This window comes from Bos grunniens, chromosome 24 (assembly GCF_055505025.1).
Source record: "Bos grunniens cultivar Pamir isolate PY7600 chromosome 24, Bosgru_T2T1.0, whole genome shotgun sequence".
NCBI lineage: Eukaryota > Metazoa > Chordata > Mammalia > Artiodactyla > Bovidae > Bos > Bos grunniens.
Genome location: NC_141188.1, coordinates 8,241,570 through 8,268,562, shown reverse-complemented (window position 1 = coordinate 8,268,562; position 26,993 = coordinate 8,241,570). Strand labels below are relative to the sequence as shown.

Here is a 26,993-nt window from a genome sequence, read left to right as displayed (position 1 = left end):
GATGGGAAGAGCTGACTCATTGGAAAAGTCCCTGATGCTGGGAAAGACTGAAGGCAGGAGGAGAAGGGGACAACAGAGGATGAGATGGTTGGATGGCATCACCGACTCAATGGACATGAGTTTGAGTAAACTCTGGGAGTTCGTGATGGACAGGGAGGCCTGGCGTGCTGCAGTTCATGGGGTGACAAAGAATCAGACACAACTTAGCAACTGAACAACAACAAAGGAAGATGTGTCCTGAAATGAGATGAGGCCAAAATGCTAACAAGTTTATTCATTCACTTATTTATTTCATTAGTTTTTCATTTTACAAAGACCAGAAGGGCAGGGTTTGCTTTTAGGCTTTATTGTGAAATGATAAGGGCTGACCTTTTAAACTACTTTGATTATACCTCTAAGTTATTTTCACACAAAAAAAGGTGTTAAAAGGACATACATTAAATCCAAATGAGAACTGTTTTTTCCCAAACAGACATAGATTGGAACTTGGCACTGTTACTCACTAGTTCTTAGCTTCAGGAAATTTCTTATTTCTTCGAGCATCATTCATCTTGTCTTAAAATGGAGAGAAAAAATATATGACTCTTAAAATTTCTTCTTACCCTACTAAAGACATTTGCAAATAAAATTGCAAATTGCTGAACCTAGTGGGTCATTTTTGAAACATGTAGAAAATGCGAGAAGCATGTAGACAATGCCACTCCAAGTTTTAAACTGGGGACATTGTCAGATTTAGAAAAGCAAAGACTTGTGTGTTTAGCTTTGATTTCTGGTAGGATTTTTATGCATTTTATTCAAAGAATGGGATGTATGGGATGCATGTATGGGAGACCTATGACACACAAAGTCCTGATAAGAGTTCACTATGAGAAAGTCACATCAGATTAATTGAATTTCTTTCACTGATAAGGTACACTGATGAGGAAATTTTGTTGATAGATGTATAAGAAGTATTGCAAAACATCTTAGTTTCTTTGTGTGTTTTAACATTTAATAGCTATAGCGATGAATGTTGGATTAGGAACTGATTGAATATTGATATTTTCTCATGTGCTAAAAAGATAAAGTGAGGCATATGAAAAATTTATATACAATATGTCAGCATATATATATATATATTAATATCTGAGAAAAAACCCATTCATGTCAGGCGGCATCCAGTCTAGTGGATAGGAGGAGCTCCGCGGATCCGTATAGGCAGACGGGAGTGGGAGCAAGGAAGCTACACTTTGCAAGAAGAGCAGGTTGGTTTTTGCAAAGTCACTTTCCTTCAGGGGGTGGCTGGGGTGTCCCAGGCAGGTTACCTAACTTTTGCTACTGACTCCTGACTCACTGGCTTAAGATTCTGTTTCCTGGAGAACCAAACTGTAATTTAAGTTTGTCTTGGTTTGGCTACTTGTGGCTTAGCATAAGTGTCTGCATTTGGGGCCCTTTTGTCTTGGTTTTAACACTTTCTATGAATTTTCCTCGGAAGCTCAGTGATCACCCCTTACAGCTCGTTACCATGGAGGAATAGGGTGATGAGTATCTGTCTGGCTTGTGTGGTTTTCCTTTGCTGCTGTGGCCTGGCTTTACTTACAGTCCATTCATTTTAATGGAAGCACTGACGGGGTGGTTTTTAGCAAGTGGGCCTGGGTGTGGGTAGAACAGTGAGGGAGCCAGGCTGCCTTAATCCCCACAGATGCCAACACAAAGGCTCTTAATCTCCAGGGAGAACACTTAAACTTGCATTTATTCCCAGGTAAAGCTGCCTTCAAAATTTTGTTACATGTGTTTTTTTTGAAGATTTTTTGTTTTTATTTTATTTTTTTTCCAGCATCTGATACAAAGTCCAGAGTTTCCGCAAGTTTTGCTCTTTTTCTTGGGCCTGACAACCCACTGGCTATGTAGACAAAGCATTGTTTTGGCGAGTGGTTCTCAAGTTTTATTCAGAAAGTTAAAGGTTTTCTCTGCAGGCCCCAGGAACCCGGAGAGGCAGTACCCACGCGGCCAGGTGTCAGCCGTTGAGGCTGTTCATGTTACTGCCCATGGGCCGCCCAAGGCCCGCACCTGATCCTTAGGCTAATCCTGGGTGCTTCTCCCGCGGTTTGCTCTGAGCTCTTCTGGGAGGAACCACACTCGCCTCTGCTCTCGGGTGAGTGTTTCCCCTGGTTTTTATTTTTCCCTCAGCCTGTTTTTCACTTTCTTGGGGTGTAGTTTTTCCATGTCCTGTTTTCAACCTGGTTATGGTTTCCTGCTTCCTTTTATGTCTCCTTTTTGCTCTTTCGTCAGGACTGAGAGAGATGCTGAAGGTAAGTAGATATATTGGTTGTTTCCTTTGGTTCACAGTTTGTTTGGTAGCTTCTTGAGGGGAAACACCAAACCAACACAAGAGAAAAATCTTACTTAGTCGTGCTGACACAGTTTTGCAAAGTGCTGACATAGTGATTTAGATTTTAGGGAAATACTTGCTATTAGAACCTTGTGAAATAAGGAAATTTGACGAGGAAACCCCAACTTGAAATAGTTCAGTTGCTTGGCCTCAACTGGAAAGTAGCTGGGAGTTGGCCCGAGGTCTCATGACACCAAAGGCAAAAATTTATAATAAATGGAGTAAAAGCATTACAGTATATTGGATGAACTGAAAATATATTTTCGAAATGCAGTAAAAAAATCTAAGCTGTTATAATTGGAAGAGGCATTTGTGTTTACATCCAGAATTTTGTTTGTGTTTTCAGATAATTGTGTTAAAAATTCAGAAATAGCGAATGTAAAACTGCTGAATCATTGACATAGTAATTAGTAAAAATTTGTTGTGCACATACCCAAAGCTGGTGAACTGGGAGCCCTCAAGTTAAGCATGAATTGAGTCTCAGAGGCATGTTTTAAAGCAGTTTATGCAGTAAGGAAGCAGTGCTGTGCATTTCTCACAGTGGTTGGTTATAATATTATTAGTGTTTTCTTGACTGTAAGGACTTGGTTAACTTCTATCAACTTGGGGGAACAACCTGAGGGTTCCCCCAACCCTGATTTTCAGAGGTATTAACAAGAAGTGACCCAGATTGTCTCACTTATTTTGCAAAATAAGCTAAATTAAGTTTTGCTTGTATGAGTAAAGTGTTTTTTTTTTTTTTTTCCTGCTCAAGAAGTTTCCAAGCCTGGTCTCCATTTGTGTTTGATTTTTAACAATTGTAATTATGGTGGTTTCCCATTTAAAAAACTACTTAGGTTTTATTTTTGCTGAAAAAAAAATCAATATTAAAATAAAAGTATTGCCACTACACACATCTTTATGCATTTGCTGTCAATATTTCCTGAGGACAAATTCACCAAAATGGAAATTTCAATTCAGAAATTAGGAGGTCTAAACACTTTGTTTCCTATTATGTATCGACAAATCAGTTTTCAACTGTTTTGTTCCAGTTAATCACAGTCTCATAGCAAATCCTATTTCCTTAAAGCTTTCTTGTCATTATTTACCTTTAGAAACAAGGCTTCATGAGCTGGCTTTCACTGTGGGTACATCTTAAATACAGAGTGTGGGCGATACCAGTGCGTGGTTTGTAATAGTTACTCATAATGTAAACAGAAAATAAAGCGCTTTTAGTTCTCAATGGCATGGTTTTGAAAATACATGATTTTTTTTTTTTCTCTAGGTGAATGAAATGGATGCAAAAGGGCTTAAAACTGTTAAGAGCAGTTAAAAAACTTAGAAGAGGAGAAAATAAGAGTACATGATACTCTTAAAAAACTAAGAGATACTATTCAGTCCCAAGTGATAGAACTAGGAATCACACAGATTGAAATTTTAGTGATCTGAGGCCAACGTGAGGAAGAACTTGGTAATGAATCAGACCAAAGATAAAATATGCAGTGAGAACTAACATTTTTGGCCACTGTATTGAAAATCCTATGGCTTTTCCGGTGAAGGGTTGAATTTGGTGTAAGCTGAATATGTTTATAACTGTGTGGCTTTGTAAACAATTCCCAAGGCAGGTTCTTGGACTCTTCAATCAATAGAGTTGTTAAGAGGACAGAGGAGAGATTCAAGTGAGGCTTTACTGGGGCTCAGCTGCAGCACAGGGGTCAAGAAAAAGCAACAGGTGTCCTTGTTATTCCCCGAGCGGGTGGGCTGGTTCCCTAAATGGGGTGAGGGTGGGGTGGACTGGTGAGTTGGGCTGGAGTGGGGCTTGGGGGCCTGCCCACCCCCTTGCTGCTGCTGGGTGCAGAGATCGTGCACGGGACCCTGCTCCTGCTCCTGGCATCTCAGAAGCAGCTTCTGGGTTTTGGCCTTTTTGTAGCTTATTGTTCATAATTTGCCCCAACTGCACATGCCTGCAGTATTTCTAGTCCTTAGAGTTTTTTGTATCTGTTGCTTGTGGAGACATTTGTCCAGGTGCAAGCACTGCTGTAAGGGGCTCAGCCTGTCTCAGTATCTCTTAGCGTGTTCAACATAACTCAAGTTCACCCAGATTGGAATCTCAGGTTGGTATACAACATAGATGAGAACTGGGTGAATAGAGGTGATAAATACAGTGTTTAGCAATATTATATTTCAATTTATCAATTGCATTTATTTCTGAATCCAAAAAGGAAGGCCTTTCCTTTTTAAATAATACAATGAAAGGAATCTAAGAGACTAGCACTCACTTTGGGTTTTCTATAACCAGAAAAAGGAAAAGTAGTGTTTGGGAAGAGATTAATTCTATTTCTTAGTGTTAATTTGTCTTAAAGACAGATATATCCACATAATTGCTTAATTGCCTCCAGTGTAATTTGATTAAAGGTAAATACACATTATCATTTGGAGACATACAAATAATGGACATTTTAATCAGCCAAAACTTTAAGTGTTCTAAAATTTATATTGTCTCCAGAAAAATAATATATTTTCTTTGTTGTAATGTATCAAGTCTGTTTTGTGTCTGATGAAAAAGTAGTAGTTACTAGATCACTCACCTCATTTATTTTGATGGTAGAATATTTGATTTGCTCTTCACATGGAAAATAAAGCAGGAAACCAGTAAAATGTGCTTATGGTTTAAAATCCTAGGTAGGAAAGGAGAAAGTGGGATTGATGTTTCTTTAGTAGGCAAGCCAGAGGCAAGAGAACTCCATATTACTAATATCTGTTCTCAAGTTTACTGTCCTTGGAAAAACTGACTTTGAAAAATGACTCTCTGAGGCTTGGAGTGTGTCCTGTGTTGGGCAGATGTGGCCGAGAAGACACTTGTGGGAGGTTCATGGTACTCACAGGAAGAGAGCAGATTCCATCCTAGTGGCCTGGAAATCACATAAATCAAAGTGACAGACATATTTTTATTATGAATCCCTTTAGAGTAAATAACTGCTTCCATCTCCCCATCATCCTTTAGATGTATAAACCAAAAAGTCCTAAACTAGTGGAATAGAGCACAGAGGAAGCAACCCACCTAATTACGTCATCATCTCAAACTCGGGGTTTCCAGTAGATTCTTAAGGCAGTGGTGGAACCAGGACGGTATAGACAGGAACAGATTTTTGTGATGGTATTTAACTTATATGCAGAGTACATCATGAGAAACACTGGGCTGGAAGAAGCACAAGCTGGAATCAAGATTGCTGGGAGAAATATCAATAATCTCAGATATGCAGATGACACCACCCTAATGGCAGAAAGTGAAGAGGAACTAAAAAGCCTCTTGATGAAAGTGAAAGAGGAGAGTGAAAAAGTTGGCTTAAAGCTCAACATTCAGAAAACTAAGATTATGGCATCCAGTCCCATCACTTCATGGGAAATAGATGGGAAAACAGTGGAAACAGTGTCAGACTTTATTTTTGGGGCTCCAAAATCACTATAGATGGTGATTGCAGCCATGAAATTAAAAGATGCTTACTCCTTGGAAGGAAAGTTATGACCAACCTAGATAGCATATTGAAAAGCAGAGACATTACTTTGCCAACAAAGGTCCATATAGCCAAGGCTATGGTTTTTCCTGTGGTCATGTATGGATGTGAGAGTTGGACTGTGAAGAAAGCTGAGCACTGAAGAATTGATGCTTTTGAACTGTGGAGTTGGAGAAGACTCTTGAGAGTCCCTTGGACTGCAAGGAGATCCAACCAGTCCATTCTAAAGGAGATCAGTCCTGGGTGTTCATTGGAAGGACTGATGCTGAAGCTGAAACTCCAATACTTTGGCTACCTCATGCGAAGAGTTGACTCATTGGAAAAGACTCTGATGCTGGGAGGGATTGGGGGCAGGAGGAGAAGGGGACAACAGAGGATGAGATGGTTGGATGGCATCACCGACTCAATGGACATGAGTTTGAGTGAACTCCAGGAGTTGGTGATGGACAGGGAGGCCTGGCGTGCTGTGATTCATGGAGTCGCGAAGATATGGACACGACTGAGCAACTGAACTGAACTGAACTGAATGACAATTTCCTTAAATCTTTCCCCAACTGTGTGGCTGACTCCATATGACTTGTTGCCAACAGCAGGATGGTAACTTTTTATGATTGTCAGTTCTGTCCTTAGTACAATCATAATTTCATTTTCATTTCCCTAGGAGCTATTTTTTTTTTTAAAGATTTTACCTGCTTGTCAGGTGATTTTTATTTATTGAAAATTGTTGAAAGCCTCCAAATTCTCAGTCTTGAACCAGTTGGAGTCAAACGAGAGCCCTCCTCCCAGAAGAGGAAACAAGGTGAATGACACAGTTGTCTGCCCTCCCCTCAACTCAACTCTGGCCTCGCAGATGAGCGGGATTCTCTGGGACTTTAAAGGGGATGGAATCATTATACAGTGGAGGTAGCTCCCAGTCAGTTTTCAAATGGGAGCCTGAAAAAGGAACAAAACAAGGGCATCTTCTTTGACTCCCAAAGGCATCATTTTGTAGTTTCATGGCCCAGATATGTTCTCTGCATTCTTATCAGAGTATTTCTTGTAAGTGGAGTGACTATCTGTGTGTCTAAGGTGAGGACGCTGTCAGGCATTACGTATCGGTCAAAGAGATAGACTCATGGCCAGTCAGGCCCTTTATGTCAGAAACTAATAGCATCAGGGCCATGTTGTGCAACGTTGAGATGCACATAGGCAGTTGATTCTGTGATCTTCTGTATTTTCAAAGCATCTTGGAATGACCTCAGGACTCCGTTTTGACTAGCTGAGTAGAATTTCCTTGCTCTACTTGTTTCTCCCCTTCATAAAACCCTTCTGTAGCTTTGTCATACCAAATAACATTCAAATGTTTGATTTAGACTGGTGGTTCTCAGGAGTTAGCCTACTTAGAGTTACCTGGAGGGGTTTTTAAAAAGTTGATCCTTAAGCATGGATTTGAACTGCCTGGATCCATTTGTTTCCATAGTGAATGCTGCATGGTAATACAAGATCCCTGGATGTGGGCCTGTGGATGCTGAGGACCAGAGGATATAGAGGAATTCGGTGATGGAGAGATTTCTTGAGTGTTAAGTGAGTTGACACAAAGAATTGTGATTGACTTGTGGCAATTATGTCAGCAATTGGTAAGTGTATGCTCCTAGTATCACCAGTATGCACTGTTCACAAGAGCAGCGACTTACATCTAAATAATACTTGATTATTATTGGTGATTCAAGAGGCTTGCGGAGAAGGAAATGGCACCCCACTCCAGTCTTCTTGCCTGGAGAATCCCAGGGATGGGGGAGCCTGGTGGGCTGCCGTCTGTGGGGTCATACAGAGTTGGACACGACTGAAGTGACTTAGCAGCAGCAGCAGCAAGAGGCTTGAGGATGCCCTCAATAACTTAAATTGAACCATGAGAACATTTTCCCTTGAAAGATTATCTCAGCAAGAATGATATCCACATGGTAATGCTTTTCTTATTGAATATGGAGTCTTTGCATTTTAAAAGAGCCTTTATTTTTAGAACAGTCTTATGTTCACAGAAAAACAGATCAGAATTCTCATTTGCCGCTCCTTCACAGGTGCGTAGCTTCCCCTTTTATTTATATTTTGCATTGTGGTATATTATAATTGAACCAGTATTAATACATTATTACCTAAAGTCTGCAGTTTACATTGGGTTCACTCTTCAGGTAGTTCTATGGGTTTTGACAGATTCATGGCACATATCCAGTGTTACAGTTTCGTATAGAATAGTTTCACCACCTGAAAATGACCCCTGTTCCACCTCATTGCCTTGCAGGAGGCCAGGGCAGCTGCTATGCGTTCTGCTGCTCCTCTAGGTTTGCCTTTTCCAGCATTCATAGTTAGAATCATACAGGTCGTAGGCTTTACAGACTAGCTTCTTTCACCTGGCAGTGTACACTGAAGGTTCCTCCACCTTTTCATGGTTGACATAACTTGGTTCTTTTTATCCCTGAATACATTCTGTTATCTGGATGTACTATAGTTTGTTTATTGGCTCCCCTATTGAAGGACATCTTGGTTGATACTAGTTTTTGATAGTTATGAGTAAAGCTGCTGTCAACATTCATGTCCAGGTTTTTGTGTCAACAAAAGTCGACTCACTTGGGTAAATGCCTGGGATCGAGTGCTGGATCAGATAAGAAGCCTCTGTTCAGTTTTGTAAGAACCTGGTGAACTGTCTTCCAACATGGCTGCACCATTTTTCATTCCACCGTCAGTGGATGAGTGTTCCTGTTGCTCCACCTTTAGGATTCAGTGCTGTTTGTGTTTTGGATTTTAGCGGTAATAGCAGATCCTTGTGTTGACGTTAAAAGAAACTCCTTCCCATAAAACTCCCTCTTGATCCTTTGTTGGTCGCGTGCTTGTGTGGTGGGAGATTGATGTTGGCAGATAGTTCATCCAGGGCTGACCCTTTCCTTTGTTTCCAGCCTGAAGCCAAATGTGAGAGAAACTTGCCAATCGAATTGCATAAAGGGAGCTGTGTAGCATCACTGACTGGGCTGCACGGAGAACTCCCTAATTCATCTTGGGAATAGAGGGGCGCAGGCATGGAGCTGATCTTTAACCTCATCTCCCTTAGAGGGTGCAGGGTTTCATAACATCAGTCCTCCTAACACAGCAGAGGAGGAGAATGAGGGCTGGGGACCAGGAGCCGAGGGTAAGGTGCCTGATGTTCCACTAGTTAATCTGGTGACCTTCAAGCACATCATTTAACCTGTAGATCCACAGAGATGTGTACTATGGAATTTGTAAAGTCCTCCTAAGCTCCAAAATTCTGATTCTAAAATCAGCCTCGGCACAAGTCGATGAGCACAGAACAAAGGAAGGAGGCCCTCAGCCCTCACTCCGAGGCAGACGTGAGTTTATCAGTCATTTGTCAGTCTTTGAAGCGGCTGAGACTTATGACAGGGAGGCGTAAGGTAAATTTCTTTGGGGGAGATGCTGGAAACTTCACAAAGGGGATCTTGCGTGTTGTCGACCTGAGCGCAGGGATCACAGGGAGTCAGCGTCCCCGGCCGGTTGGGGTTTGGTTGCTGGTTTGCAGCAGCCACGGCAGAAAGGAATTTGGAAACGGAGTGAAACACGCCCGTTTTGAGCGCTCTGATGTACAGCGACGCTCTATCATGCTGAGAGCTTTATTATTTTTCACTTACAGGTGAGGTTAGAGGGATTGTGTGACAAGCAAATTAAAAACTGAGTGGGGTGAAGAGGGACACGGGAGAGAGTCGGGAGTGACAGAGAAAAGCCATTGTCATAGCACGTGGTTCTGCAGCGCGGCGCCCAGGGCTCACGGCGCTTTTTAGGGGCAATGAAATTGCCTCTCTCCCTTTGAGACTGAACAGCAGGCGAGATATTGCTGGGAACAAAAGGGACATTTAATTTTAAGAAAATGAAAGGCATCCCTCACACTTTTCTGTCCTGCTTGTATCTTTGTCTCTAGTTAACATTTCGCACAGAGCTAATTGGTCTTTCGGAAAAGTCCCTGGGGCGCAGGAAGCCAAAGGGCTGTAGTGAGCCCGGATGATCGCTGCCAACCCCCGGGTCAGGGAGGCATCCTGAACCGTCACCGCTGGTTTTAATAACCTTTGTGGCCTCAGAGGAGCGGCTCCCGCTCATCCTTCGGGCTGTCTCCATCCTTCTGAAGCGCCCCCCTGAGCATCTCTGAGTCTCCTCAGGGCGTTGTCATCCCCCCACCCGGGTGAGACCTCTTCACAGGAGACGGAGCCATGATGCGATCCACGCGCCCGGCTGGCGTCTTAGTGCAGGGGCCTCGCGAAGCTGCTCCAGGTGCTTCTCCAAGGAGGGGACCGGAGCCCTGAGACCTTGGCCCCGAGGGATGTGGGGGGACCGGAGCCCCGAGACCTCAGACCTGAGGGACAGGGTGGGGACCGGAGCCCCGAGACCTCGGCCCTGAGACCTCGGCCCCGAGGAGGGATGAAAGGCTCGGACACGACAGACAGGAAGGTCCCGGTGGTCCGCCCAGGCCCGGAGTGCTCACACAGGCGCTCCGGCGCTGGGCGGGGGCTTGTCCAGCTGCAACAGGTGACCTCCGAGGCCTCCCTCGTGGGGGTGCAGCTGTCGCAGCCAAAAGAAAGCTCAGAGTGAGGCTGGGGGGTGGGAGACGCGGGGAGACTGGAAAGTGGCTCCGGTCACTTCTGTTCACTCCCGGGAGCCCAGCCCCACCATCCTTCCTGGTGACAGAGTCTGGTTTCTGCTGCTCCATGAGTTCCTCTGGGAAGGACAGAGCAGACACTTGGCAGGAAGGATACTGACTGTGAGAGTGTCTGAACCGAGGTGATGATGGCTCCCCCCGTGCTTGGGATGGGGCGTCCCAGGGAGCTTTGTTCTGGACTGAGGACCATGTGGACCTGGGGAAGACAGGGAGGCAGTGTCCTCATTGGGTTCAGGGGACGGGCAGGAGGGATGATCCAGCCCTTCCGTGGTTAACGTAGAAAATGCAGGGAGGCCGGCTGTGGTCTCCCCTCTCCTGGTTCTTAACATGCAAGACTGCATTTCTCAGTGAGATTCTGACCCTCCTTCCTGTCCTATCAGGGAGACTGGGGAGGAGGGAGCTGTGACTCCTTACTTTATCTTTGTTGTGGGCATGTCCTCTGCACTGATCTCTTATTTTATTTTTTACTTTTTCTGATTCCACAGACAGACAGGAATGGGTTGATTCTTGTCAAACCCACTTCCAAGGTGTTTCTTATATTAGACACTTCTCTTTTTAGTCCTTTTGGTTTAGAAGTTTGTGAACGTGCTCACTTTTTCTGTAGCAAGATATTTAGGTATTTTCTGTACATTGTCAGTCATCCTTGGCTGATGAAAGTCTCTGGTAGAGCTTGAGTGTTTCTAATTCACCTTCAAATGGTATGGCTCAGTTTCCAACATCTTCTTTCCCTTCTCCTTCAAAGTTCCCATTTCCTTAGCCATGTGAAGAAAAGTATTATTTTTACTAAAACAATAGCTAACAGGAAGGCCTGAGGGACTAGATAATACTTTAATGTGTTTTCCTGCTCATCTTACAAGTTACCTGATTAGCTCAAAGGATTGCATCGCTAGACGTCTAAACTGAATGTTTATCCTGGATCCTCTTCCTGGCTGTGACCTCCTTGGGGTGCCTGCGTGGTTACATCTGCACTCACCTGTGGGCTGGTGCAGCAGTCCAGGGTTGATGAGGAAGGAAGAGGGGGATAGCGAGGTCAGCCTCACTGAAGAGCACCTGTGTCACTGTCATGAGGCAGGGTACCCTTTCTGGGACGTGAGCCTTCCTCTCCATCACCTCCAGGCCGTCTTGTGGGGTGTGATAATTTTGATCTCACACAAGTGTATTGTTACCTTGGGGATTAAAAAAGTAATTTGAGAGATTTTGTAATAGGGGAAATCTTGATAGCTGTTGGGATTTCACCTTCTAGAGTGACTTTTTATGAGAGTACCGAGGTAGGTGATCAGACTGATCTCAGTTGTAGAATATGTTCGCTTGCTTTCATTGAAAATGCAGCTAGTTTTTCTAGGACAATAAAATGTGAACATTCTTTAGAATAGAAATTCCATTGGTTTCCATGTCATGCTCTTGAGTGTATTGTGATATTTGCTTGCATGAATAGCAAGGTGGTTATCTTTTATTAGATGTGAAGACTACCATCAGTATCTACCTATCTTGGGCCTGGAGTCAGAAAGACTTAATTTTTTTCTGACTGTTACTAGTGTGAATTTGAGAAAGTTTTTTTTTAACGTCTGTTCTTTAGTTTGCTAATCCATAATTCTGAGGTAATAATATCTTCACAGTTGTTATGAGCAGTAAATAAACTGATATATACATTGGCAGTAGTTTGTGCAACATAGTTCAGTCGTTCAGTCGTGTCTGACTCTTTGTGACCCCTTGAATCGCAGCACACCAGGCCCTCCCTGTCCATCACCAACTCCCAGAGTTTACCCAAATTCATGTCCATCAAGTCGGTGATGCCATCCAGCCATCTCATCCTCTGTTGTTCCCTTCTCCTCCTGCCCCTAATCCCTCCCAGCATCAGGGTCTTTTCCAATGAGTCAGCTCTTCACATGAGGTGGCCAAAGTATTGGAGTTTCAGCTTCAGTATCAGTCCTTCCAATGAACACCCAGGACTGATCTCCTTTAGGATGGACTGGTTGGATCTCCTTGCAGTCCAAGGGACTCTCAAGAGTCTTCTCCAACACCACAGTTCAAAAGCATCAATTCTTTGGTGCTCAGCTTTCTTCACAGTCCAACTCTCACATCTATGCATGACCATTGGAAAAACAATAGCCTTGGCTATACGGACCTTTGTAATATCTCTGCTTTTGAATATGCTATCTAGGTTGGTCATAACTTTCCTTCCAAGGAGTAAGTGTCTTTTAATTTCATGGCTGCAGTCACCATCTGCAGTGATTTTGGAGCCCAAAAAAATAAACTCTGACACTGTTTCCACTGTTTCCCCATCTATTTCCCATGAAGTGATGGGACTAGATGCCATGATCTTAGTTTTCTGAATGTTGAGCTTTAAGCCAACTTTTTCACTCTCCTCTTTCACTTTCATCAAGAGGCTTTTGAGTTCCTCTTCACTTTCTGCCATAAGGATGGTGTCATCTGCATATCTGAGGTTATTGATATTTCTCCCGGCAATCTTGATTCCAGCTTGTGCTTCTTCCAGTGCAGCGTTTCTCTCGATGTACTCTGCATAGAAGTTAAATAAGCAGGGTGACAATATACAACCTTGATGTACTCGTTTTCCTATTGGAACCAGTAGTTTGTTCCAGGTCCAGTTCTAACTGTTGCTTCCTGACGTGCATATAGGTTTCTCAAGAGGCAGGTCAGGTGGTTTGGCATTCCCATCTCTTTCAGAATTTTCCACAGTTTATTGTGATCCACACAGTCAAAGGTTTTGGCATAGTCAATAAAGCAGAAATAGATGTTCTTCTGGAATTCTCTTGCTTTTTCCATGATCCAGAGTATGTTGGCAATTTGATCTCTGGTTCCTCTGCCTTTTCTAAAACCAGCTTGAACATCTGGAAGTTCATAGTTCATGTATTGCTGAAGCCTGGCTTGGAGAATTTTGAGCATTACTTTACTAGCATGTGAGATGAGTGCAATTGTGTGGTAGTTTGAGCATTCTTTGGCATTGCCTTTCTTTGGGATTGCAACGAAAACTGACCTTTTCCAGTCCTGTGGCCACTGCTGAGTTTTCCAGATTTGCTGGCATATTGAATGCAGCACTTTCACAGCATCATCTTTCAGGATTTGAAATAGCTCAACTGGAATTCCATCACCTCCACTAGCTTTGTTCGTAGTGATGCTTTCTAAGGCCCACTTGACTTCACATTCCAGGATGTCTGGCTCTAGGTCAGTGATCACACCATCGTGATTATCTGGGTCATAAAGATCTTTTTTGTACAGTTCTTCTGTGTATTCTTGCCACCTCTTCTTAATATCTTCTGCTTCTGTTAGGTCCATACCGTTTCTGTCCTTTATCAAGCCCATCTTTGCATGAAATATTCCCTTGGTATCTCTAATTTTCTTGAAGAGTTCTCTAGTCTTTCCCATTCTGTTGTTTTCCTCTGTTTCTTTGCAGTGATCACTGAGGAAGGCTTTCTTATCTCTCCTTGGTATTGTTTGGAACTCTGCATTCAGATGCTTATATCTTTCCTTTTCTCCTTTGCTTTTTGCTTCTCTTCTTTTCACAGCTATTTGTAAGGCCTCCTCGGACAGCCATTTTGCTTTTTTGCCTTTCTTTTCCATGGGGATGGTCTTGATCCCTGTCTCCTGTACAATGTCACGAACCTCAGTCCATAGTTCATCAGGCACTCTATCAGTTCTAGTCCCTTAAATCTATTTCTCACTTCCACTGTATAATCATAAGGGATTTGATTTAGGTCATACCTGAATGGTCTAGTGGTTTTCCCTACTTTCTTCAATTGAAGTCTGAATTTGGCAATAAGGAGTTCATGACCTGAGCCACAGTCAGCTCCCGGTCTTGTTTTTGCTGACTGTATAGAACTTCTCCATCTTTGTCTGCAAAGAATATATTCAGTCTGATTTTGGTGTTGACCATCTGGTGATGTCCATGTGTAGAGTCTTCTCGTGTTATAAGATGAATGTTAAAAATGTTTGCTATTTTTAATTAAATATTTGTTCTCAATTCCATAAGAAAATAGTTCAAAATTTGTTAATATATCTTTTAATAAAAAATACCTTTTATATTATATCTTTTAATAAGAAAATCTCTACCCTGTTTTATCGTATTCAAAAGGGGTGTTTAGAACTCTGGGGGGAGGGGTGTGGTCACTGAAACTCATGAAACAACTAATCTTAGATGTCAAAGAGCTGTGGGGAATGGGACTCAGCAAGGTAAGATCAAAAGCATTGAGGAGGATGGACCAAAGGGTTGAAGAGTATGGGACAGCAACAAGTCACAAACATTGAGCACACTGGAGGTGTTTTGCATTATGCTGATCTCCAAGGCTAATGCAGAGCTAGAAGCTGTATTTTTTCTTTAAGAAAATCTTCTCAGCTAGATTTTATGTAATGCACATAAAATCACAAAACACACCAATACCCATTTGGGGGACTGTTTTTCATTCCCTATTGCTAATAAAATACATGTGAATATAAAATGTAAACTCCTCTAAGGTCATGAATAATTCCTTAATTGTTAAATGCAGAGGAGGATGTTTTCAGTTTCTTCCTTATTTAAGCTGTCTGCTGCAATTGACTTGGTTTGCTGCTCCATCCATCTTCAAATTCTACACCCCGGGTTTCTAGACATCATGTCTTGCTGATTCTCTTCTTGGCTTTTATTTTTATTTATTATTATTATTATTTTTTTAGGGACATCACTTGATCACCTTTGGGGTTTATTTTTATTTCTTAAATTTTTTATTATTATTTTTTAACTTTACAATATTCTATTGGTTCTTCTTGGCTTTTAGGGTGTTCACTTTCTGACTCACCCTTTGAGTTAGCACTGGAGTAGATACTGCCTGAATGCACTGTAATGCCACTCATTTGACACAATGGAGACTGGGCTTTTCCTACATGAACTTGCTGCCTTTCTGACATCATCAGAGAATCCTTAAATCTGTCTTCACAAGGGAGATTGGTCTGTCGTTTTCTTGGAGTGTTCTTGTCTGGCTTTGGTATCAGGGTGATGGGGCTTCCCAGGTGGCATGCATGGTAAAGAACCAATGCAGGAGACACGAGAGACAAGGGTTCTATCCCTGGGTTGGGAAAATCCCCTGGAGGAGAAAATGGCACTCCACTCCAGAATTCTTGCCTGGAGAATTCCATGAACAGAGGAGCCTGGTGGGCTACAGTCCATGGGGTCACAAAGAGTCAGACACGACTGAGTGACTAAAGCAGCATCAGGGTAATACTGGCCGCGTAAAATGAGTTTGGGTATGATACTCATCTACAAACTGCGGGAGAGTTTGAGAAGGATTGGCACTGACTGTCTTTTAAATGTTCGGTGAAAGTGAAAGTCAGTCAGTTGTGTCCGATTCTTTGGGACCCCATGGACTGTAGTCCATGGAATTCTCCAGGCCAGAATACTGGAGTAGATAGCCTTTCCCTTCTCCAGGGGATCTTCTCAACCCAGGGATCCAACCCATGTCTCCTGCATTGTAGGCGGATTCTTTACCAGCTGAGCCACAAGTTCAGTTCAGTTGCTCAGTTGTGTCTGACTCTTTGTGACTCCATGGACCGCAGCATACCAGGCCTCCCTGTCCATCACCAACTCCTGGAGTTTACCCAAACCCATGTCCATCGAGTCTGTGATGCCATCCAGCCATCTCATCCTCTGTTGTCCCCTTCTCCTCCTGCCCTCAATCTTTCCCAGCATCAGGGTCTTTTCAAATGGGTCAGCTCTTTGCATCAGGTGGCCAAAGTATTGGAATTTCAGCTTTAGCATCAGTCCTTCCAGTGAACACCCAGTACTGATCTTTAGGATGAGCCACAAGGGAAGCTGTTAAATGTTTGGTAGGTTTCACTAATGAAGCCATCTGGTCCTGGGCTTTTCTTTAACTGGCAGGTTTTTGATGACTAATTCAACCTTGTTATTGGACTCTGCAGATTTTCTGTTCATAAATTAGTCTTGGTAATCTGTGTGTTACTAGGAATTTTTATATGAATTTTTTGAATGTTATGTTTCTTTTGGTATGTTATCATGCAGGAAACAACTGGATGGGGAGTTATGTGTACATTGTTTTTCCTTCTATGATACTCCATTGTGTATAATCACTGCATTTAAACTACTTGACTAGAATCTGATTTAACTGGCCACTATGACATATAACCTTAGAGGATTTCTCATACATCCATCTGGATGTGTACAGAATTCTCATTGCTGTATATAGCAGGTTGAACAAAAGGTTCATTTGTGATTTTCCTGATAAATCTAGAAATAGAATGACTGGCTTGCAATTTCTTTGTAAAACTAAGTAAATCTAGAGTTTTCCAGAATGTTCCTACTGCTCACAATGATACACACCTACACAGCATATCTTGCAGTTTTCTAACTTTTATTAGGCTTATAGACAGTTTACAATATTCTGCTCAGGAAAACTGTCATTTAAATTGTACGAGAAGATAGGCTTTCAAGCTGAAATTTTTACTTCCCATTTATCCATTTTGCCCCAAACAAAAACAGAAAATCATAAGAATGCACCCAGGAATAAAAGTAGTGAGACAAGGATACCATGGATTCTAAGGAAGTGTGTAGGCAATGAACATGGTTTGGCACCTAGACTTAAAAATCTTTATGCAGAATGTAATTGCTGGGGCTGTGTGGATTTGAAGTCTAAAGGATTTCTACACCAGCCAGAGCATAGTAGAAAAAAAATCTGGAATAAAAATTCCAGTAAACTTCTGTGGCTGAGTAATAGCATGTTCCTTTTGGATTCACTCAGTATTATGGATACGGAAATTCTCAACATTTAATAAAAAAAAAACTAGAATTTAGAACATTTTTTAATATGAAAACATTGGAAGAATAGAAATCTGGTTTTTCTCAGAATTTCTGTAAATTGACATGAACAAAAAACATGGTATTTCAAGAAAAAAATGGAAGAAAGAAAACAAGATTAACATGACATCCAGTAAAGGAAAAAAGCTGAAAATAGGCCCAAAGTTTCAGTTGTCAAAACAATTATGGTTTTTAAAATGTCTCATTAGAACAAAAAGATAGTAAATTTTATAAGTGAAAACAATAAAATTATTCCAAATAATGCTGCTAAAACACCTCCTCAATGTGAGGGTACAATCAGTCATGTCCCACTCTTTGTGACCGCGTGGACTGTAGCCCGCCAGGCTCTTCTGTCCTTGGAATTCTCCAGGCAAGAATACTGGAGTGGGTTGGCCTTTCCTCCTCCAGGGATCTTTCCGACCCAGGGATTGAACCCATATCTCTTGTGTTCCCTGCATCGCCGGGCAGATTCTTTACCACTGGTGCCACTTGGGAAAACGACACCTCCCTGTGAAGCCCAACTTCCCAGGGAGCCCTGAACAAAGGTCAGAAGAAGGTGGAGGGGAAGGGTCGGGAGGAGGACTTCGGAGTTATAGAGTCACAGTGGAGAAAGGCGTCTCCAGGTACCCCCACCCCTGCCTGCTTCCCATAACAGGGTCTCAGCAGACACATCAGATGGGTCTTGGCCCACAGCCACCCCTGCATGGAGGTGCCAGGGCACAGAGCACAGGGCTGCCTGGAGGGTGGACGGCTGAGTCCTTGACTGAAACTTCCTCCAGAGTTGGCTGTGCGTTTCTGTGCACCAAATCTTGTGGGGTGGGTGGGGATGGGCAGGGCTAGTGGAGCCTTTGTCATTGCAAAGGGCTGGGCCTAAAGGATTGATCACTCGTGGGGTTTGGGTCTGAAGCCAGGCTCCTAAATGAAACTATTGTGACATTTAAAACAAAAGTCTAGGAGCAAAAAATAATTATTCTGTCAGCTGGGAAGACACTTTCATACCTTGGAAAAAATTTGGTGTCAGAAAACACAATGGAGATGACATTTTATTTTTAAATTTTAGAATAAGTCCAGTTTCAGAAATAGGAAAAGGATGATTATCATTATAAATATGATAGTTACTGTCATAGTTAGCAGGTGAATTGTTACCTTTCTTCTGTGATACGCAGACAAAGGATTGGATAGTTCCTTCTTTCTTGATAACTTTCTGTAAATTCCAAAAGGGAAAAGAAGATGTTAGGATAAAGTATAAGTTTAAACATGTAAGAATGTCCTCATTTTTTTTCTGAATCAATTGAAAATTTCTTCTCATTTAGACTATGGAGAGTGGTTATTTGGAGACAGATTGCATTGATACACAGATAAATTGTCACTGACTCAATACACAATTTAAAAACTAGCTCATTGACTATGAGTTTCCAATCTTCCAAGATGTTAAGGCAATTAATTTGTGGGAATGTTGACTCCACTTCTAGTACAGTCCTGCATTTGGAGAGTTGCAGAAAAAGTTGCCCAAATGAGCCACGGTATTACTGACCGCTAGCTGTAATTTTGAGCCAGACTGAGTAACATAAATGCATTATTATCTCTTGTGATTTTCTTGCCAGATTGCTTAATGTCTGCCTATATGCCCTCACATAAAATAGACTTGCAGCATGACATGATGACTTGTGATAGCTTTTTTGAGGTATATGGACAGTTACTGTCGCCACGTAAACAGTCTGATAAGTTGACTGCCTGCGGTGCTTACAGAGTTGGATGGATGTCAGTTTCCTGAGGTTTTCCCAAAATTAAACTAGGAAACAGTAGAGAAGCAGTGCTGTAACAATGAAAAGGGCTGGGAAAGGGAAATCTACAAAGTTTTTTTTTTTTTTTTTGAATGTTTACACCATTACCTGAAAATTAAAAAATTAGTTGTATGTAATGATCATGATTTATTCCTCCCCTCCCTGGCACTCCCCCACCACAGCCTTCGATCTGTGATTCTTTGGGAGGGGCTTACAGGTTATCACATCAAAGAAGCAGAAAATTGTTTTAAAATCTCACAGAGCCTGCACAAAAATGATATAAAGTCTAAAGAAAGGCAAGCATTTATCTTGTGAAGTTGTTAACACCCTCTTCTGCAAGGAGAGGGCGGTTAACTTTTTTCTTTCATGAATATTTTTTTTGCTGAGACAATTAAAACAGCTCACAGTAAATTGTCCTCCCTCTGAGCCCAACACCTGATTTCATGTCCTGCCCTGCTCAGGGGGTATCCCAGGATGCCCTGGAGGAGATGCTGGGCTCAGCTAAAACAACACAGGCTTACTCTGACACACACATCTGGCAGAGTTGTTTATCTGTCCTATGGCTTCTCAAATGAATGCAAAATACCCATTAGCTGGTCTAGTGAAATTAGTTTCCTAACCATCAATGCTCAGGATAGCTTGATAACCAATTCAGCATTTTCTGAGTATTAGAGCTTTAAAAAGTGCTTTTAACTAATACTGTATCACTATAATGATGGTTGATATAATGTTAACCTAATATTTTCCACACTGGTCTTATAAGTAACTATTTTATGTGTTTTATTGGAAATGACAACTTGAAAGTGAATTACACTAAGTATGCCCATTTCTTAAAAGAGAAGTGTCTGCACCTACGTCTTTAATAATGAGCTATGTTAATCTCCTTGGTCTTTTCTGTAGGAAAATAGTAATCTAATAATCACTATCTTTTCCATTGCTAATTTTTATTTTCCTATTTATTTTGTTGTACTTGTTACTGCCAAGAATCAACTGAAGTCTAAGACAGCCTCCAAACAGAGAAATGATTCCGTTTCCTTCAACATTTTGCTTTGGTCTAACCTGAAATCAGGTTCAGAATTTCTACATTCAATTTATGATTCTACATACACTAAGAAGTCAAACATGTATGAGATCAGAAAGAAATCCTCTCTTGGCTGGTTTTCTTTCTTAAATCATATCACCTTAAATAGATAAAGGACAAATTCCTGGACTTTGATGCTCACCTGTCCTAGACTATCAGCTCCATGAGAGCAATATCTAGCTGGACCAGGAGTTTGTTAAAGACTTATTTGTATGCATATGAGAAGACTGTAAGGAAGAAGGTGGGTTTGAACAGAGAGGCAATAGGAGATTGTGGAACAATATTTAGAATCTGCTTTGGAGTGTAATTTAGAATGACATCTCTGAGACTTAGCGGTGGAGAGGAGAGGTGAGCACGGCATGTTGAGGCCTGAGATTTGAGACTTCAAGGGGAAGGGAGGCAGTTTACATGGGGAGGGAAAAGCAAATGTTTTGATAAATGTTTCATGGGCCAGGCAGAGACCATGGGACACAGTGGACTCAGATCCGCGGGTCCTGCTGGGCTTCCCCGTCACATCAACCCACACGACTGGTTGATGCTGTAGTGATGGCTCTGTTCCAGGAACTGGCACTTGAATTCTTGTAGGCAGTTAGTGAGACAGTCAGAGATGCTTCCTGGAGATTTTTGGGGGCCTTAGTTGTTTTCAGCTTGAAATAATCCACATACCAAGAGAGACACTTAGGGGTGGGAAATGTCCCTCTGCATAATCAATTTACAATCAAATTTATTAAAAAAAAAAGTTGTCAAGTTCTAAAAGTCAGAGGGAGAGGGTGGGGAGATTTGGGAGAATGGCATTGAAACATGTGTAATATCATGTATGAGACGAGTCGCCAGTCCAGGTTCGATGCACGATGCTGGATGCTTGGGGCTGGTGCACTGGGACGACCCAGAGGGATGGTATGGGAAGGGAGGAGGGAGGAGGGTTCAGGATGGGGAGCACGGGTATACCTGTGGCGGATTCATTTCGATGTTGGGCAAAACTAATACAATATTGTAAAGTTTAAAAATAAAATAAAATAAAATAAAAAATAAAGTCAAAACCAAAAAAGAAAAAACCCCTTCAACCCTGAGGGCTGACTTTGGCCTGTTACTGGCCCTGTGACCTGTGCTGGTCCAAACCCCTGGCTTGAGGTTGCCCGCCTCCCTCTCCACTGTGATCTCTGCCTGACCGCCCTTGCTGGGGTGTCCCTGTCTCCGTGTCTCCCTGCACCACACACACCCTGCACAGCTTGGCTCCTTGCCCAGGCTTGTCCACAGGCAAATACCTTGTCAGAGCGCAATTTCTGGAAGGAGAAACTCAAAACCACTGGGGGCTTGGGGGAGAATGGATACATGTACATCTCCATGTACATATCCATTCTCCACTCGCCCAAAGGCGGAGTCCCTTTGCTGTTCACCTGAAACTGTCACAAGCTTGTTAACTGACTATATCCCAATACAAAATAAGTTCAAAAAAGAAAAAAAAAAACACTGGATGAGGACTGATATATATGTTTTATATTTTAACATTAAATGGTTTTCAGAAATTCTTTGAAGAGGTTATGATGGCTGAATTACTGTAATTATACATGATTGGCTGTCAGAAAGCAGAGCATGGAGGGGGTTATTTTATAATAACATTCCTAAACTATCTCTTACACTTAACAGATGATAGAACACTTATTTCTGAGGCCTTCTGAAAGCATTCCTTTCCCTATGAATATATTGTAAGGCTGAACACAAGTAATGTTGAGTTTCAAAAAAAACATGCACTCAAAACAGACCTATTTTCATTTTCTGCATTCCCATTATTGGTTTGTGACAACTAGGATACAAAATTAAATAGAATTCTTTAAATGATATCATCAGGAAAAAAATGGAAATTGTTGAACAAAAAGATGACTGCTTTATTAGATGAAGATATTTTTAAGCAAGGGAAGATAATAAAAAGGGGCATGTTTTGTATTTAAGCAGCTTAAAACTTCTTCCCTGAAGGTTGGCTTTGCCTCTTGATTTTTTTTTTTTACTTGATATGTTTTAACCCCCCCCCCTTATATTGAATAATACACTTTACACACTGTAACATGAGCATAGCAACTATAATGTGAGAATGGGTTAACTTAATTACAAATGTACAGATACTGGGAATCATACTTGCTCAACTTGTATGTAGAAACCAAAAATGCATGTGTATGTGAGTGGCAAACATGTTTTGATAATAAAGCAGGGTGAAGAATTTACCTCAGAAAAACTATTCCTCATGTGTGCAATATGGGTGATAAGTATTTTAACCTTGATATGTATTGAAATCCAAATACATAGAGAAAACACTGATCACCCTATACTTAAGCTATGATTTTTTAAAGTAAAACTTTGGCACAACTTTCTATTGAGGTACAGTGCTGGTTCATACTTTAGAAAGTTGAGATATGGAAATCTGTACTTCCCTACCTGGGGATGAATCATTTTGCACCCTAGCCAAAAGCTAGAGGTCCAGAGCAACACCTCTTAATTAAATCCCCGAACCAGCTGAGGCCACGGGCCATCACTACTGGAAACCAATACAGCACATCCTGAGATGCTGAGTGGTCCATCGTTGGTGTAAAAGCAGTGAGGCAGTGAAGGGATGTGGAGGGCCACAGCTCTGACCTACTGGTTGTTCTTTTTTCGTTTCAGTTTTGAATTGACCAGTCCATTTATTGTTTAAGTCTTTAAATCTAAAACCATTTTAAAAATACAGAAACACTGAATAGATATTTCTGAGTTCCCACATACCCCACACGCAGTATTCCCTACTAACATCATTAGTATGATATTGATACTTTTGTTGCAATGGATTGGTAGTAACCTCCATACTTCATTCAGATTCTTTACGTTTATCTCATGTCTTTCTATGATCCCTTCCAGGGTATCACATCACAGGTAGTTGTCATCTCCTTAGATTTCTCTTGGCTGTGACCATCTATTAGACTTTCCTTATTTAATGAGATGGACAGTTTCAAGGAGTATTAGGTATATTGAAGGATGTCCTTTATTGGGAGGCGTATGATTTCAGGGCATGTGAGTTTCGGGAAAGAAGACTACAGAGGTGAAGGGCCATTTTTGATACTGAGGATCAAGGGTACCATCAACATGGTTACCACTGACACTTGCCTTGATCTCCTGGCTAAGGTAGCATTGCCCAGGTTCTCCATTCTGAAGTTACCCACCTTACTTATATCTCAACTCCTTTGATGAAGTTGTTCATACATTTGTAATGATTCTTATTCAGTTGCTGCTGCTGCTGCTAAGTCACTTCAGTCGTGTCCAACTCTGTGCAACCCCAGAGATGGCAGCCCACCAGGGTCCCCCATCCCTGGGACTCTCCAGGCAAGAACACTGGAGTGGGTTGCCATTTCCTTCTCCAATGCATGAAAGTGAAAAGTGAAAGTGAAGTTGCTCAGTCGTGTCCGACTCCTAGCGACCCCATGGACTGCAGCCTACCAGGCTCCTCCGTCCATGGGATTTGCCAGGCAAGAGTACTGGAGTGGGGTGCCATTGCCTTCTCCTCATTCAGTCGCTAAGTAGTGTCTAATTCTTTGTGGCCCCCATGGACTATAGTATGCCAGGCTTCTCTATCTCTGGGAGTTTGCTCAAATACATCCATTGAGTCACTGATACTATTCAACCATCTCATCCTCTGCCACCCCCTTCTCCTTTTGCCTTCAGTCTTTCCCAGCATCAGGGTCTTTTGCAATGAGTCAGCTCTTTGCATCTCCAAGACTGTTGGAGCTTCAGTAATATGAATTCATACTCAACCCCAGTGAATATTCAGGGTTGATTTCCTGTAGATTCTCTTGTCAGTCCGCAATCTCTTCCTGATATCACTCCAGCTCCTCAGTGATTTATTTAAAACCTGCCTACAGTAAGAACCACTCCTTGTGCTATAAAGTTCTATGGTTTTAACAAGTGGGTAATATTGAATCTGAGTTAAATTCACCTATTCCAGTCCATTTTAGTTCGCTGATTCCTAGAATGTCGATGTTCACTCTTGCCATCTCCTGTTTGACCACTTCCAATTTGCCTTGATTCATGGACCCAACATTCCAGGTTCCTATGCAATATTGCTCTTTACAGCATCGGACCTTGCTTCTATCACCAGTCACATCCACAACTGGGTATTGTTTTTGCTTTGGCTCCATCCCCTCATTCTTTCTGGAGTTATTTCTCCACTGATCTCCAGTAGCATATTGGGCACCTACCGACCTGGGGAATTCCTCTTTCAGTATCCTTTTTGAAAAAGCAAGAGAGCTCCAGAAAAACATCTATTTCTGCTTTATTGACTATGCCAAAGCCTTTGACTGTGGATCACAATAAACTGTGGAAAATTCTGAAAGAGATAGGAATACCAGAGCACCTGACCTGCGTCTTGAGAAACCTATATGCAGGTCAGGAAGCAACAGTTAGAACTGGACATGGAACAACAGACTGGTTCCAAATAGGAAAAGGAGTATGTCAAGGCTGTATATTGTCACCCTGCTTATTTAACTTCTATGCAGAGTACATCATGAGAAATGCTGGACTGGAAGAAACACAAGCTGGAATCAAGGCTGCCGAGAGAAATATCAATAACCTCAGATATGCAGATGACACCACCCTAATGGCAGAAAGTGAAGAGGAACTAAAAAGCCTCTTGATGAAAGTGAAAGAGGAGAGTGAAAAAGTTGGCTTAAAGCTCAACATTCAGAAAACAAAGATCATGGCATCTGGTCCCATCACTTCATGGGAAATAGATAGGGAAACAGTGTCAGACTTTATTTTTGGGGGCTCCAAAATCACTGCAGATGGTGATTTCAGCCCTGAAATTAAAAGACACGTACTCCTTGGAAGAAGGGTTATGACCAACCTAGATAGCATATTGAAAAGCAGAGACATTACTTTGCCAACAAAGGTCCATCTAGTCGAGGCTATGGTTTTCCCAGTGGTCATGTATGGATGTGAGAGTTGGACTGTGAAGAAAGCTGAGCGCTGAAGAATTGATGCTTTTGAACTGTGGTGTTGGAGAAGACTCTTGAGAGTCCCTTGGACTGCAAGGAGATCCAACCAGTCCATTCTAAAGGAGATCAGTCCTGGGTGTTCATTGGAAGGACTGATACTAAAGCTGAAACTCCAGTACTTCGGCCACCTCATGGGAAGAGTTGACTCATTGGGAAAGACTCTGATGCTGGAAGGGATTGGGGGCAGAAGGAGAAGGGGACGACAGAGGATGAGATGGCATCACTGACTCGATGGACGTGAGTTTGAGTGAACCCCGGGAGCTGGTGATGGACAGGGAGACCTGGCATGCTAAAATTCATGGGTTTGCAAAGAGTCGGACACGACTGAACTGAACTGACTGAATATTGAATCTCCATCATTACATTATCAGACAGAATAATTTCCCTCCCCTAAAATTCTCTGATGTTTTAACTATTCACTCTTCATTTTCATCCCAAACTCCTGGGAATCACTGATCTTTTTATTGTCTGTTTTGCCTTTTCCAGAATGTAATGTAGCTGGATTCCTATAGTATATAATCTCTTTAAATTGGATCTGTCACTTAAATATGTGTTTAAGGTTCATGCTTGCCTTTATAGCTTGATAACACATTTATTTTTACTGCTGAATAATACTCCATTGTATGGGTATACCACAGTTTATCCATTCATTTATTTAAGAATATCTTGGTTGCTTCCAACTTTTGGCCTATAGGGTAGTTTCTTATAGATATACATTTTTTAAAAAATGGTTAAATACTTGGGCACACATTTGTTGGATCTTATGGTAAGAGTATCTTTAGTTTTGTAAGAAACTGTTAAACTGATTATTTTTTAGTAGAAAATAACTAAAGAGTCTAATTCAAATTCTACTTTTCCAGTGCTTTAGTTAATAGACTAGCTCAGTTTTATCAGAAAATAATTTATTCATTGGCTTCCACATTTTGCTGGATACACTAGTGAGGACTTCCAATTATTCTTTATCAACTCTTTAAAGATATCTTACTTTGTATCTTATTTTGGTCTCAACAGTATGCTGTGGGAGGAAACTGTTGGCAGTCTCATTTCTTTGTATGTTATTTTCTCCATGAATGCTTTAAGGTCTCTATTTTGTGCTCCCAAGTTTCATGACTACGTGTCTTGGTGTACAGTTCTTTTTATTTATCCTTCCTTGTTATATGCTGTGCCTAATATACCTCTGGATTCTGGTCATACCTGTAGTTCTGGAAAATTCCCAAGCACTAGTTCTTCAATTTCCTTCCTCTATTCTCTTTTCTTCCCCTGAAGCTCTCATTGGATGTAAGTTAGATGATTTCATTATATTCTCTTTGTTCTTCTACTGCTCTTCCAAATTTATCTCCATCAGTTTGTGTTTTAACCCAAGTGATTTTCTTTCAGAAACATGTATTAATTAATACATTTTAATATCAATTAAATATTAAATTAAAATAAAATTTCAAATTAAATTAATAAATTAAGAGCAAAACATTTAATATTAATTAAAATTGATAAAATCAAGCCAGTGGATACATATTCAATATTAATTAAACATATTTAATGTTAATGTTAAAATTAATATTAATTATGTTTAATATGTATTAATACTCTTTTTGGTTTAGTCTATCCATTAATCCCTCCTAAGGTTATTTTTAGATCTTTTAATTTTTAGTTTTAAAGAAACCTTTTTATTTTATATTGGAGTGTAGTTGATTTGGCTTAGACAGTAAAGAATCTGCCTGCAATGTGGGAGACCTGAGTTCAGCCCCTGGGTCAGGAGGATCCCCTGGAGAAGGTT

The 26,993-nt window shown here is 41.4% G+C and overlaps 1 protein-coding gene across 36 annotated transcripts in view; it reads left to right on the top strand.

The window, feature by feature from the left end:
- Positions 1 to 1,145: 1,145 nt before the first annotated feature.
- LOC147345871 (uncharacterized) overlaps positions 1,146 to 26,993 on the top strand; it is a 314,184-nt gene continuing 288,336 nt past the window's right edge. For 3 of the 36 annotated variants that reach the window (XM_086372156.1, XM_086372155.1, XM_086372149.1), the window contains exon 1: positions 1,365 to 2,134. The gene's annotated coding sequence lies outside the window, so the exon portion shown is untranslated. The other 33 variants (XM_086372161.1, XM_086372170.1, XM_086372154.1 and 30 more) reach the window with 28 other exon arrangements.